The 12,570-nt window shown below is 39.2% G+C and overlaps 1 protein-coding gene across 1 annotated transcript in view; it reads left to right on the top strand.

The window, feature by feature from the left end:
- AUH (AU RNA binding protein/enoyl-CoA hydratase) overlaps positions 1-12,570 on the top strand; it is a 143,329-nt gene that overhangs the window by 92,274 nt on the left and 38,485 nt on the right. The gene's annotated exons all lie outside the window — the stretch shown is intronic.

Here is a 12,570-nt window from a genome sequence, read left to right on the forward strand (position 1 = left end):
GTGAACCTTTTTGTGTGCGTGTGTTTGTTTTTAACCTCACCAGCATCTTAATCCCTCTTTCCAAATCTCTGGGTCCCTGCTGAGTTTCAGCAGCTTCGTCCCTGCCCGGGGCAGCAGGGTCCTTATCAGAAGTGGGCCTCTCGGGTGCGGCTTGGGGCTTCAGCCCTGCTTCATGGTGTCTTACTGGTTTCTGCCTGTTTTTCGAACATCGTTCTTCAGCATTCCTGGTAGTTTCGGGGGCCACCCAAAAACCTTTCAGGAAATTCTTCTTCTGTATAAATCAGCCAAAGTTGGTATCCATTGCTAGCTGCCAAGAAACTTGACTGATACTGCTGTGTATTGTTCTGTTCTCCTAAATCCCAGTCAGTGATGTATATTGATGCTAAAGTACAAATGTTATGTAGTCAGAATTTTGCTCTCCTATTTCTTTAGAGTATGTTCTATGCCTACTAGGTCTTACTTGATTTTACAGTGAGGTGTTTTTGGTTTGTAAGTTTGTGAAACATATTCAACTATAGTTATTTTATTGAGTACTGCTTATGCAGCAGATACTTGTCATAATGACTGGAAATACAGTAATAAACAGACAAACCCCCAGCCTTCATTGAGCTTATATTCGAGGAGGCAGAAGGATACGTAAAATATGTATTATGTTAGACCATGGTAAATGTGGTGTTGGAAAAATTAAGCAGAAGATGGGAGAAAGAATGTGAATGGGTATCGGGTGTTTTGAGATGAATCCTGATGGTCTCAAGACAGAGGTGGGAGGGTGCTGGGCACTGCTCCCATTTCTGCTGGGCCCAAATGGAGGCCCAGGGAGGAGCAAGGCGAACCCAGAGTGCTCTTGGCTTCTGGATTTCCCTAGACTCCTGTGATGTGTTGATTGGCCCAGTTTGCTGACGGGACATGTAGAAAGCAACATTTTAAAAGAGTAGCAAGCTGGGGGAGCGTGAGAGCAGCTTAAGTGTACTACAGCAGGCACAGGTGTAGTGGGGTTAAATAGGCAATTATTGTAGAATGAAGTTTAAAAGTACATTTGGATACAAGAATTGACATTTTAAATACTTTACTATAAAAATTGAAGCACATGGCCTATTAAATCTGGACCATATGTTCGTTATCCTAATGTCTATTTTAGTTGTGACACCACACAAAGAATGTGTAGGAGCACCAGCTTTTAGAATAACACAGTTTCCAGGGGGAGCTGCTGTTGTGTTTCCTTATTTAACATACAAAAGCATTTGACGCCTGATACTCACATGCTTGTGCAATATATATAGAAAAGTCTTGGAATTATAGAAAATTAGAAGCATATTTAGGCTGGGTGCGGTAGCTCCCGCCTGTAATCCCAGCACTTTGGGAGGCCGAGGCGGGTGGATCACCTGAGGTCAGTAGTTCGAGACCAGTCTGGCCGACATAGTGAAACTCCGTCTATACTAAAAATACAACGAATTAGCCCAGCATGGTGGCGGGCGCCTGTAATACCAGCTGCTCGGGAGGCCGAAGCGGGTGGATCACCTGAGGTCAGTAGTTCGAGACCAGTCTGGCCGACATAGTGAAACTCCGTCTATACTAAAAATACAACGAATTAGCCCAGCGTGGTGGCGGGCGCCTGTAATACCAGCTGCTCGGGAGGCTGAGGCAGGAGAATCACTTGAACCTGGGAGGCAGAGGCTGCAGTGAGCTGAGATGGTGCCACTGCACTCCAGCCTGGGCAACAGAAGCAAAACTTCTTCTCAAAAACAACAACAACAAAGCATATGAAGATTTTGTATTGCATTATAGATGGATTAATATAATATTTTATTATGCAGAAAGGCTACATATATTTGAAGTAATTATCATAGGAAAAACCCTACTGAATGTAGAGCCTTCTTTCCTCACCTATACTTTTTACTAAATGCCTTAGACTGAATATTTATTTTTGTCACTGTAGAATATTAAAGAAAACTAAGCAGAAGCAATCTTAATATCTTGTTGATTACATTTCAGAAAAAAAAAGAAATGGCAGAACATTAAGCCTGAATGCCATTTGCTGTAATTACTCTGTGTAAAATATAACTGGTAGCTGTCAAGCTTTGATTGAAATTTACTGAAGGTTGACACCAGCTGCATGTATTAATTGTCTCTGCAAGCATATGCACATACCACCATTACCGTTTGGAAGCGTACTCTTTTCTATTTAATTTGTTGTAAAGCATTTTCTGATTGTGTTTTGATGAATGCTGCTCTAAGTTCAGATTTATCTTTTGCTTCATTTCTGACAAACAAACAAATGTTCTTTTAGCTAACTCCTGAGTACATCTATATGAGAGATATTTCCAAATTTGTAACACTGACCATTTGGAGAAGGGAAACTTAAAAATTATTATTTTAAAGAAGTGTTTTGAAGCATGTTTCTAATAAAGATTTGTATATCTTCCCTATTTAGACTGTTAATATTTGACTCATTCTACATGAAATTCAGTTCATGCATTAGTATTTTTATAAGGTAATTTGATCATATTAGGACAGTTTTTTTTTCATCCTTTTTAATTGGGCAGTAGCAACCTCCCAACTGAAATTTTTCTGTGCATAGTATTCATAAAATGTATATTTAAAAGCATTGAAACAAACTGATTCTTTATATCAAAGTGATAAATACAGGTGTGCACACTTATTTGGATTGTGTACAAGTGTATTTTGGTGGGTGCATTGCTTGAGTGTTTGGTTTGATAGGTACCACATATGGCACCGGGCAGGCTGCACTAGAGTCTGTCAAATACTGATTCTTTATTCATTTTGATCACAGTCAGAACAGAACGAAGATTCTAGGTGAAGCACAAACAGGAGACATTTATTCCCTTTTTGCTCTACAAGGGGCATCTATTTTGAGCCTTACAGGAGCCAAAACAGTGTGAATATGACCTAAATGCATCTGAAGACTTATACTGAGAAGTATATTGGTATCATTGGCCTATTGAGGATCTACAGTAGACATTTGTTGCTTTTTAGCTGTCCAGGATCTATTCTTCTTCCTGAGAACACCCCAGTTTCTATGAGGAAAGCACAGGCCTGTTCCCACAGAGAACCAGAAGCCCCCTCCACCTCCTTTCTCTTTGGGTGTGGAACTTTGAGTTTCTGCAGCCCGGGGCTCTTCCGCAGGACTTTCCAGCGGGAGGTGGAGCGCAGCAGCCCTGGGAGTCTCTATGGAGATGCACTGACCCTTTCCTTGCATGTTGCCAGTTGGTCTCTCTGGTCTCTGTATGTTATCTGTTGGAGCCTCCCTTTGATGGTCTCTTGAGAGTCTTCCAAAAATCCCCTTTCCTTATGCTAACCAGAGTCAATTTTAGTTGCTTACAACCTTCACAGGAACTTTAATTGGCGTAAGAAGCATATCCCTTTAAAATCTACAGTGGAATTTTAATTTTAGTAAAAGTGTTCTTCTGGCTCACTTGATAGGGTTTGATGCCAGTTGAAACGCCACTGCTGGGAGACAGCTCTTCCACTCGCTCTGTAGACCCAGCCAGGTAAACACTTTGTTTCTCTTTGTAGTTAGGTTTTGAAGATAAGGTTTGTACAGATCTGGGTATCATGTCATAAAGGGATTTGGCAGTGTTTTTTTGGTTCTGTGGAATAGTATTTAAAATTTTAGGAACGTTTCCCAGAGCCCGAGTGTTTAAAGCTATCATTGTTGACTGGATGCTGTGTGTCATAAAGGAGTAGCTGAACTCAGACATTTCTTCAGCTGCATTTTGTATCATGTAGTTTTATTAAAATGAACAAAATATACCCCTCTTTTCCTTCTCGTAATTTTAAAGTGACAGTGTTAGGGTTAGAAGTATAACATGACTAAACTTGAAACATTACATTTGGAAATTCATTAATACAGAAGAAAATGTACTTTTCTCATTGAAGGCACTTGGTTTCTATTGAAATTAAAATATTACTAGCAGAATCATGTTGAAAATAATTTAAATGTTTATCTTTCCATCTTAAGTATGAATGAATGAAATGGAAATTTTAAACATTTATGTTTAGATCTATCACTATATAGTTTTTGTATTAGACTACTGTCTGTCTCTATCATATTTTCACTATAGGCCTTCCAGACACATAAGTGTTTCTGTGAATTAACCCATCTTTTATGAGGGAGTTCATGAAGATTGGTTTCTTAGATACTTAGAAAATGTTAATTATCTGGCTTGGCGTGGTGGCTCACGCCTGTAATGCCAGCACTTTGGGAGGCCGAGGCGGGTGGATCACGAGGTCAGGAGTTTGAGACCAGCCTGGCTGATATGGGGAACCCCCATCTCTACTAAAAATACAAAAATTAGCTGGGCATGGTGGCGCATGCCTGTAGTCCCAGCTACTCGGGAGGCTGAGGCAGAAGAATCGCTTGAACCCAGGAGGCAGAGGTTGCAGTAAGCCGAGATCGTGCCACTACGCTCCAGCCTGGGTGACAGAGCGAGACTCCGTCTCAAAAATAAAAAAGAAAGTGTTAATTATCTGAATCATACCACCTTGGTAGGATAAACCTTGATAGAATAGTAATCACGCCAGCGTCTTGTTTTATATTCTTGTCTATTAAACACATGCTTAGATATTGTATTATGCATATCCTTGAATATATTTAGAAGCATCACAATTGAATATGTATGGATTTACCTCAGAGAAGACTGGGAAATAGTTACAACTGGCATATTGTCATAAAATCTAGAAGTGTTATGGGTTTGAAAACATGGTCTGTGGGCCAGGCGTGGTGGCTCACACCTGTGTCTTAGCACTTTAGGAGGCCAAGGCAGGTAGATTGCCTGAGCTCAGGAGTTTCAGACCAGCCTGGGCAACACGGTGAAACCCCATCTGTACTAAAATACAAAAATTAGCTGGGTGTGGCAGTGTGTGCCTATAGTCCCAGCTGCTCAGGAGGCTGAGACAGGAGAATCACTCGAACCCAAAAGGCCAAGGTTGCAGTGAGCCGAGATCACGCCACTGCACTTCAGCCTGGGCAGCAGAGCGAGACTCCGTCTCTTTAAAAAAAAAAAAAAAAAAAGTCTATGAAGTGTTATGTTTTTCTCAGTGTGTGTGTGGTCTCTGCACATTTATATGGCTTGCAAACACTTTAAATTTTGTGCCCTCCCAACATAGATATGAGTTATGTTGGAATGAGTTTATTTTAAACCAGAGTATGTTCTCATTATAAAAATGTTACGTAGGATGAGAAGACCCATGGAATACTCCTGAAACCTTATTTAACCCAAAGTTTAGGTGGATCACTTTGTGCTTTCATGTATAAAAGAAAACTGTTTCGTGTGAATAAAGTTTTATGGTAAAAAGCTACAGAATTTGGAATGATGATGTTTATTACGATTGTTGGTCCTTGAGTGGAGGTTGACTCTGGGGTTTTAGTCTGGTGTGCATTTTTCCTACCTTGAGAACATGCTCCTGGTCATGTGGAGTTAGTGTATGAAGACCAGAGCAGCCGTTAGCTGAAGTTGGAAGTTAGGAGGATAGATCTGTGAGTCCAGAATTAGGGATTCTGGGCAAGAGTGCAGTATCTGTGGATGGAGGGGCTGGAACCAGCAAATCTGCACTGTTGTCTTTCCAAGAACTCGTATGGAAAAGGTGGTAGTCGCGTTAGATGAAGGAATGCATTTACCGAGTAGAGAAAAGGGGCTCGGAAAGGGGAAATGAGCTCCCTTCATCACCTTTTTGCCCTGCCTGCCTGGAGTACTCAGTACCCGAGAGAAGAAGCAACCATATATTCCTGAATGGTAGACTGAGGCTCCCTTAAACCACTAACAGCAAGGATGGGGCATTTCAGTGGAATGCTTTTACCTCTTCAGTTGCAACCACTACCAAGGGAGAATGCTGTGTACTCCCTGTGGTAGCTTCATACTTGCTTTCCACTCGTGGAAGACTCTTAGGGGCAAGCAGATGCGGCCCAAAGGAATAAAAGTGCAGGCAACTGAAGACATAAATTTGAAAACCTTGAGTGAACCTACTTGGTTGTTAGAGCCATTAAACAAGAGCAAGACAGCATAGGAAGGGAGTAGGTGAATGGTGAAAGTGAAAAACATGGGCCTCATCCTACATTGTAAAGGTTTAGAGTTAAGGAGACAGGGTTTAAACCATTAACTAATTGTGTGACAGGCTACTAATTATGGCAAGGTACTCGAGTCTCTGATCTTTTCTTTCTCTGTAAAATGAAGGTGATGATAGTATCCGTATTGCAAAGTTTTTTTTAAAGATTTATTATATTTGTTACCTTTTAAAGACTGCTTTGTAAACTGTAAAGCACCATACACATGTTAGTTATCCCATGGCTTTTTACATCGGTAGCTGGGGCACCTTTCAAGGGCATGCATTGCTAGTTCTAAGTTTCAGTGATGCATCAGTAGGCTAAGCTGACACTTCCCTTTCTGCCATCTGGACTGTCAATCAAGAGACCTGGATTATAGTACTGGAGATCTGGTTTTGCTCCTGAGTAGCTTTGTGCTTCTTAAACTTCCCACCAAAATAAAACATACACACACAGAGTACACGAGCAGTCTGCCACATGGGCATACTTTGTCTAAAATGTCAGTTTAATAATTTTTTTGTAAAGTTTGCTTTCTAACCCTTAAAATATATGTTTATGTTAAACTATACACACCTCTAAGTTACCTATGATTAAGATTGCCTGAGCCTGTTCCTTTATGTGCCCCTAATCATAGGGGCATGCACACCCAACTCTTGAATTTGTATTACTTGTTAAAGAAGAGTACTGGACTTCATGAGGCCTGGTGTACCTTTCTGGACAATTATTCTGTGAACCTGTGTAGCAGATATTGCAAAGAACTCTTGACCTGGTTACAAAATCAAATTATATGACACTCATTTTTATCAACTGGTTTCTAGATATTGTGTAATCCTTACCCATATGAGCCAGTCATAGAGGGCTTTGCTCAGGGTTTATTATTGTAGAGGCCACAAATTAGCAAATTTTATTGGCTTAAAGATATTTTTGAAGGTTAGCCATCAAGTACATGACCTTTCATTATGGTCTTCACTCTACTTTTGTGTGTGATTGTAACTTTCCTTTATAAACTTAAAAATCATTAAGGCTCTGGGTCAAGAAAGCAGACTAGTTACTGAGCATTGTCATCTGCTTTCTCATTTTAAGGCTTCACCAAAACAAAAACAAACTATAAAAGAGAGAAAAAAAGGGTATAATTACAAACATGAATACCAAAGAAAACAGGAAAGGAGTCATCAACAATTGAGATATATTAACTCTTCAGGAAGAGAGGATTGATTTTACAGATGAGACGGGTTGAAAAGCCCTAACCTAAATGTACTGCAAAGAGGTTTCTGAAGATATGCAAGTCTTCAGAAAAACTGAATTCTTTAGACATGAGACTAAATTCAGAAAACTAAGATTTCTGAGATGGATTTTGATGCCACAGAATAAAATCCTCCTCATTCTGTGGAGTCTACTACTCAATAGTTGGACTGTTTTCTGTTCATATCAAGTAAAGCCTGCCTATCGGGGCAAGCAGAGTTCAGAATTCCCACTTAAGGGAGGAGACCCTCCCCCAAAATACGCCAACTGACGCAAGAGTGGAGGAGAACAGTTCCCACCCTCCTGGTATTACTATCTTAAAGAACACACAACCAAGAGGTCATGGGGTACATGAGGAGAACTGACAGTGTGAAAGGAAAACAACTGAGCCTTAAGGAAACAGCTAATACAGAAACAATGATATTACAAAAAAGAGCTATTAGGTTTATTTTTTTTTAAAGGATTGCTGCAATGAAAATTTGAGTAGAAATGTGAGAAAATGAAGTTGAAGTAACCTTCTAAAATGTAAAGCAAAGACCAAAAAAAAAAATGCAGGAGCAAATATGCGGGGAATTAACCTCTGAGGTTTGACATTTGGCTTAATGAAGCTAGAGAAAAGGAAAGAGAGGAGAGGAAATTATCAAAATAGTGGAGGAAGATGATTCCCAGAGATGGAAAATACACATATATAAATATTAAAAAGACCCACTGAAAGCCAGAACAATTAATGAAAGAGAGTCACTGTGGGTGTGTAGTTGTGAAATTTCCGTGCTCTGAGGATTAAGAGAAGATCATAAAAGATTTCAGAGGGGAAGAAAAACAAGTTGCCTGTGTGTGAAGAAGTATTAAGCTGGCATCAGTTGTATCATCAGCAACATGGATGCTATAAGCATTGCCTACAAAACCCAAAGGTAAATACACTTTTAAACCTAGAATTCTGTACCTGAGGTGTATATAAATATATATAAGACAGCAAAGATATATCTAGATATTAAATAGCAAAGTTAAGACATTTTCAGAAGTGCAAGACCTGGAAAAGTTAGCTTCCCAAATACCTCTTTTTGTTTTTTAGAGATAGGATCCCACTATGTTGCCCAAGTTGGTCTCAGTCTCAAACTCCTGGGCTCAAGCAGTCTTCCTGACATGGGCTCCCAAAGTGCTGGGATTACAGTCATGAGCCACCATGCCCAGCCTCCCAAATACATTTATCAGAAAGATAGTTGAGTATGTACTCCAGGAAGACAAAGTAATAACCAAGAAAGAGAGACTTTGCTTCAGGAATTAGAGGAACCAACCTAATGGCACAGTCAAAGCAGGTCTTCCAGGTAATAATGTCTATACAATAGTCCAGAAATAGCCATTCCAAATTGGAACAGGAGTACAAAAGACTCTTGAAGCAAAACAATGGTTGACAACTTGGGGATAACATCTGTCTCCACTTCAACCTTATGCCCCCAGGAAAAAAACAATTAGAAACCCTGGGAAGACCTCCACTCATGCCTCAGTTTGTAGGGGAAAGTCAGGCTTTTAAGCAATCAGCAAGAAAAGTGGGTTCATTTAATCTTAAAACTAGATTTTAAAAATTTATTGGAGTGGTCAGATTATGACATTAGATTTGTAAAGAAGGAAATGTAATTTTAGTATACCTCTTGGCCTCGTATTAAATTGTGTGTACACACACACACATATAACACATATATGTGTGTGTATATATAATATTGTAGATACTGATGACTGATTTTCAACACTTAGGACTAGTCTGTGATAAAGTCTTTTTCATTTATTTATTTTATTTTATTTTTTTGAGACAGAGACTTGCTCTGTCACCCAGGCTGGAGTGCAGTGGCACGATCTCAGCTCACTGCAAGCTCCACCTCCCGGGTTCACACCATTCTCCTGCCTCAGCCTCCCGAGTAGCTGGGACTACAGGCGCCCGCCACCTCGCCTGGCTTATTTTTTGTATTTTTAGTAGAGACGGGGTTTCACCATGTTAGCCAGAATGGTTTCGATCTCCTGACCTCGTGATCTGCCCTCCTCGGCCTCCCAAAGTGCTGGGATTACAGTCATGAGCCCCCGCACCCGGCCGTCTGTGATAGTCTTGATAGTGGTTATAATCTTGATGTTGTAGGAAAAGTGAAACTTACCTAAGGTGGGTTGTGGAAGCTCGGAGGAAAAGTGTGTTATGGCTCCAGTATCAGTGAGAAATTAAAATACATGGTGGACTTGCTGAAACAGGGAAGGTAATTATATTCTATATACTTATAATCAAAACTAGTAGAAGGGCTAAAAATTGGGAGAGGCAGTTGAAGATTAGTGTAGATGAGCTAAATTCTGATTTTTAAATTTAGGGGAATCAGCAGACATTATGTAAAATTATTAAATCCAGAAACCTAGATATAAGTTTACTATTTAGGGATATAGAGATGACTACCAGAAGAATGAAAAACAAGAATAGTCAGAAAATTTATTCTGAGGAATGGGTCATGGTATAGGGAGGGAATGTGGAAACACAAATTCTCTAGTGTTATTAAATTTATTCTACATTTACATATTTTGAGAAAACAAAACACTTAAAATATTTTCTAATTTGGTGTTTCACTAATCTAGACCTATAATGAAGTTTTGTTGAAGAGTTTAAATAATTGTCTGAACTCTTTGATACTAGCCTTAAATAAAATAATATGAAAACTTTTTTTTAAAACTGAGTTATTTTGGATAACAACAACAAAAAGTCACATGAGCAATTATTTTTCCCATTATTAAACCTAACACTTTGTCCTGAAAGCATTTGTGCTTTTTTGCTATTAGTTGTATAGATACAGAAGTAAGTGAATGCAGCTCACTTTTAATAAGTGTGAAATTCAGCCCTGAATCTAGTAGACTAAGTCATTGATGACACAAATCATATCCTGTGGTAAACCGTGGTATAGAAGTGAGGATGAGGCTTCAGAATCCTTTCCAACACTGCATTCCAAGCATCAAATAGACATTTGGTCATTTGCAGTTGACTCAAAAGCAAAGACCTAGTTTACATTCTTGGCACTGTTCTATTTCGACTCTAAAGATAACCCATAGTAGAGTGACTAGGGAGAACGTGTGGAGTACTATCTCAAAACACAGCAACACTGCAGTAACTGCAGCAGAACAGAAATGCCTGTAGCACTCAAGAAAGCTACCTGTTGTCATGGCCACTCACAACTTTTGTGGCATGTAAGTGAGATAATTCCTATTTATCCCTCCCCAAGCAAATTTCTGCTATATGACTATATCTGAAAGTTCTGTGATTTTCTCATCCTGGCGGAAACAACTTCTTATTCACAAAACAGGCAACCGGTTCACTGGCCATAGTTTGCCAGCCCTTGATGGAGTAGTTATGGAGTTTTGAACTAGATCACCTAGGCATGAATGTTGTCCCCACCCCCCACCCCCACCCCACTCCAATTGTGGGACTTCGTTTTCTAATCTTTAGTATTAACATAATGAATGTGTCAGTGCCATAGGGTTTTGTGAGGATTAAATGGAGTGTATAAAGTGCTTGAGAACGGTGCCTGGCTCATAGCAACTGCTCTTTAAGTTTTATAATAGCTGTTATTGAAATAGGGTACAAGTGGCTAAGCTTACTCTCATATGCTGGCTCAGCCTGGTCAGAGTGTCTGGGGCCATGTTCTTGTTTAGTGGAAAGAGTGCTGTCTGATTAGCTGTGTTGGAGGGATGGGGGGAGACCAGAGTAGCTGGTCTAGGTCTTTGGTACCTCTTGCAGATGATCCTCTCATCCTCGGATAACCTCTTCATGATTAGGAATGCAACACTACATTAAAATATTTCTATTAGAAAGCAGATTTAATTCAAAGTTATCTCAGGTACACTGGGTTTTACAGAAACATAACTCATGTAAATTTAAGGTTGGTGAGTAATGGATATGTAAACTACTCCTTAATGCTGTTAATTCGAATTTATCTTGATGATATTTTGCAAAAATAATATTTAAAGAACAAAGCAGTTTGTTGAACAGTATGAACTAAGTGGAGTATGAACATGAAGTGCTTTTATTTTTCTCTAGTTATTGCCTTCAACTGAACTTTTAAAAATCTTTTTTTCCCATTGGTTCATGTGTTGTTGACTGACTCAGTAACTTTCTAGTCATTTTTGTTTATTGGAGAGAAAGATACCTGCTTAATTTGGCTCAGCTTAAAACTTCAATCTCAAGTCTAATTCAAAAGTGTACCCTGTTTCTGTTTCCAGAGAAATAGAAAGTAACAGAGTAACAGAGATCAAATTTGTCTTTCTACTTTAAATTACTAAAGAATTGGGCAAATATATGAAACAACTGTTTTCATACATTGGATTACAGGTAGCACAGATATGTGATCCTGAGAGAAAATAATCTACTAAGGGAAGTCCTAAAATCACTGCTGCTTTCTGCCTAGAGGCATTTTCCAGATTACAGTGAAAGAAAGAGGAACCTAGGAATTCTAAGAAGGCTGAAGTGGATTAATATGTGGGATACAACACAGGATAGGAAGTAGCTACACAGAATAACAGAAGTTTGCACAAGGGTGACCTTGAGTTTGTTGGTGAATGCCAAGATGTGCTTTCATTTGATAAAACTCAACAAAGCCAAAAAAGGAACTACCAGAGAAAGAGAACTGTAAGCAGACTAATTCCCAGAGTTCACACAGAAGTGAACTGGAAACATTTAAAATTCTGAATAGCAGATTAAAGAGGCTTTGTAGGACACACTGAAGAAAGTGGAATCCCAGAAGGATTATGCTTTGGTAGGGCCAAACTATCCTTAAAATAAAGAATTCTCTAGGCCTGTCTTCACAAAGCTTAAAAACAAGCCCCAAAAGGATCCACCTGCTTGGCAAAGAATTTAACTGGCTTTGGTACAACATGCAATATGCTTTGAAGAAATACAGCATTATCCAGCACAGAACAAAATTACATAATATCTGGCAACCAGTAAAAAAGTAGTAGATACGATGAAGCAGGAAAATATGACCCAGGAGCAGAAGCAGTCAGTAGAAACAGAGATGATGGAACTGGCAGAAAAGGATCTCAAAGCCACGACTACATTTATCCTCAAGGATTTAAAAGAAAAAACTAATTAGAGAAATGGAAGATATAAAACAACTATATGAGATGTCTGGGGTAAAATTTACCATCTCTGAAGTGAAAATTTTGCTGCATTTATTTCACTTAAGAAATTGTAAATTTTGGAAGTAACAGCAGATTAGGTACTGTAGAAGAAAAGTTTAGTGAATGTG

The sequence above is a fragment of the Colobus angolensis genome, unplaced genomic scaffold, assembly GCF_000951035.1.
Source record: "Colobus angolensis palliatus isolate OR3802 unplaced genomic scaffold, Cang.pa_1.0 Scaffold272, whole genome shotgun sequence".
Classification (NCBI taxonomy): domain Eukaryota; kingdom Metazoa; phylum Chordata; class Mammalia; order Primates; family Cercopithecidae; genus Colobus; species Colobus angolensis.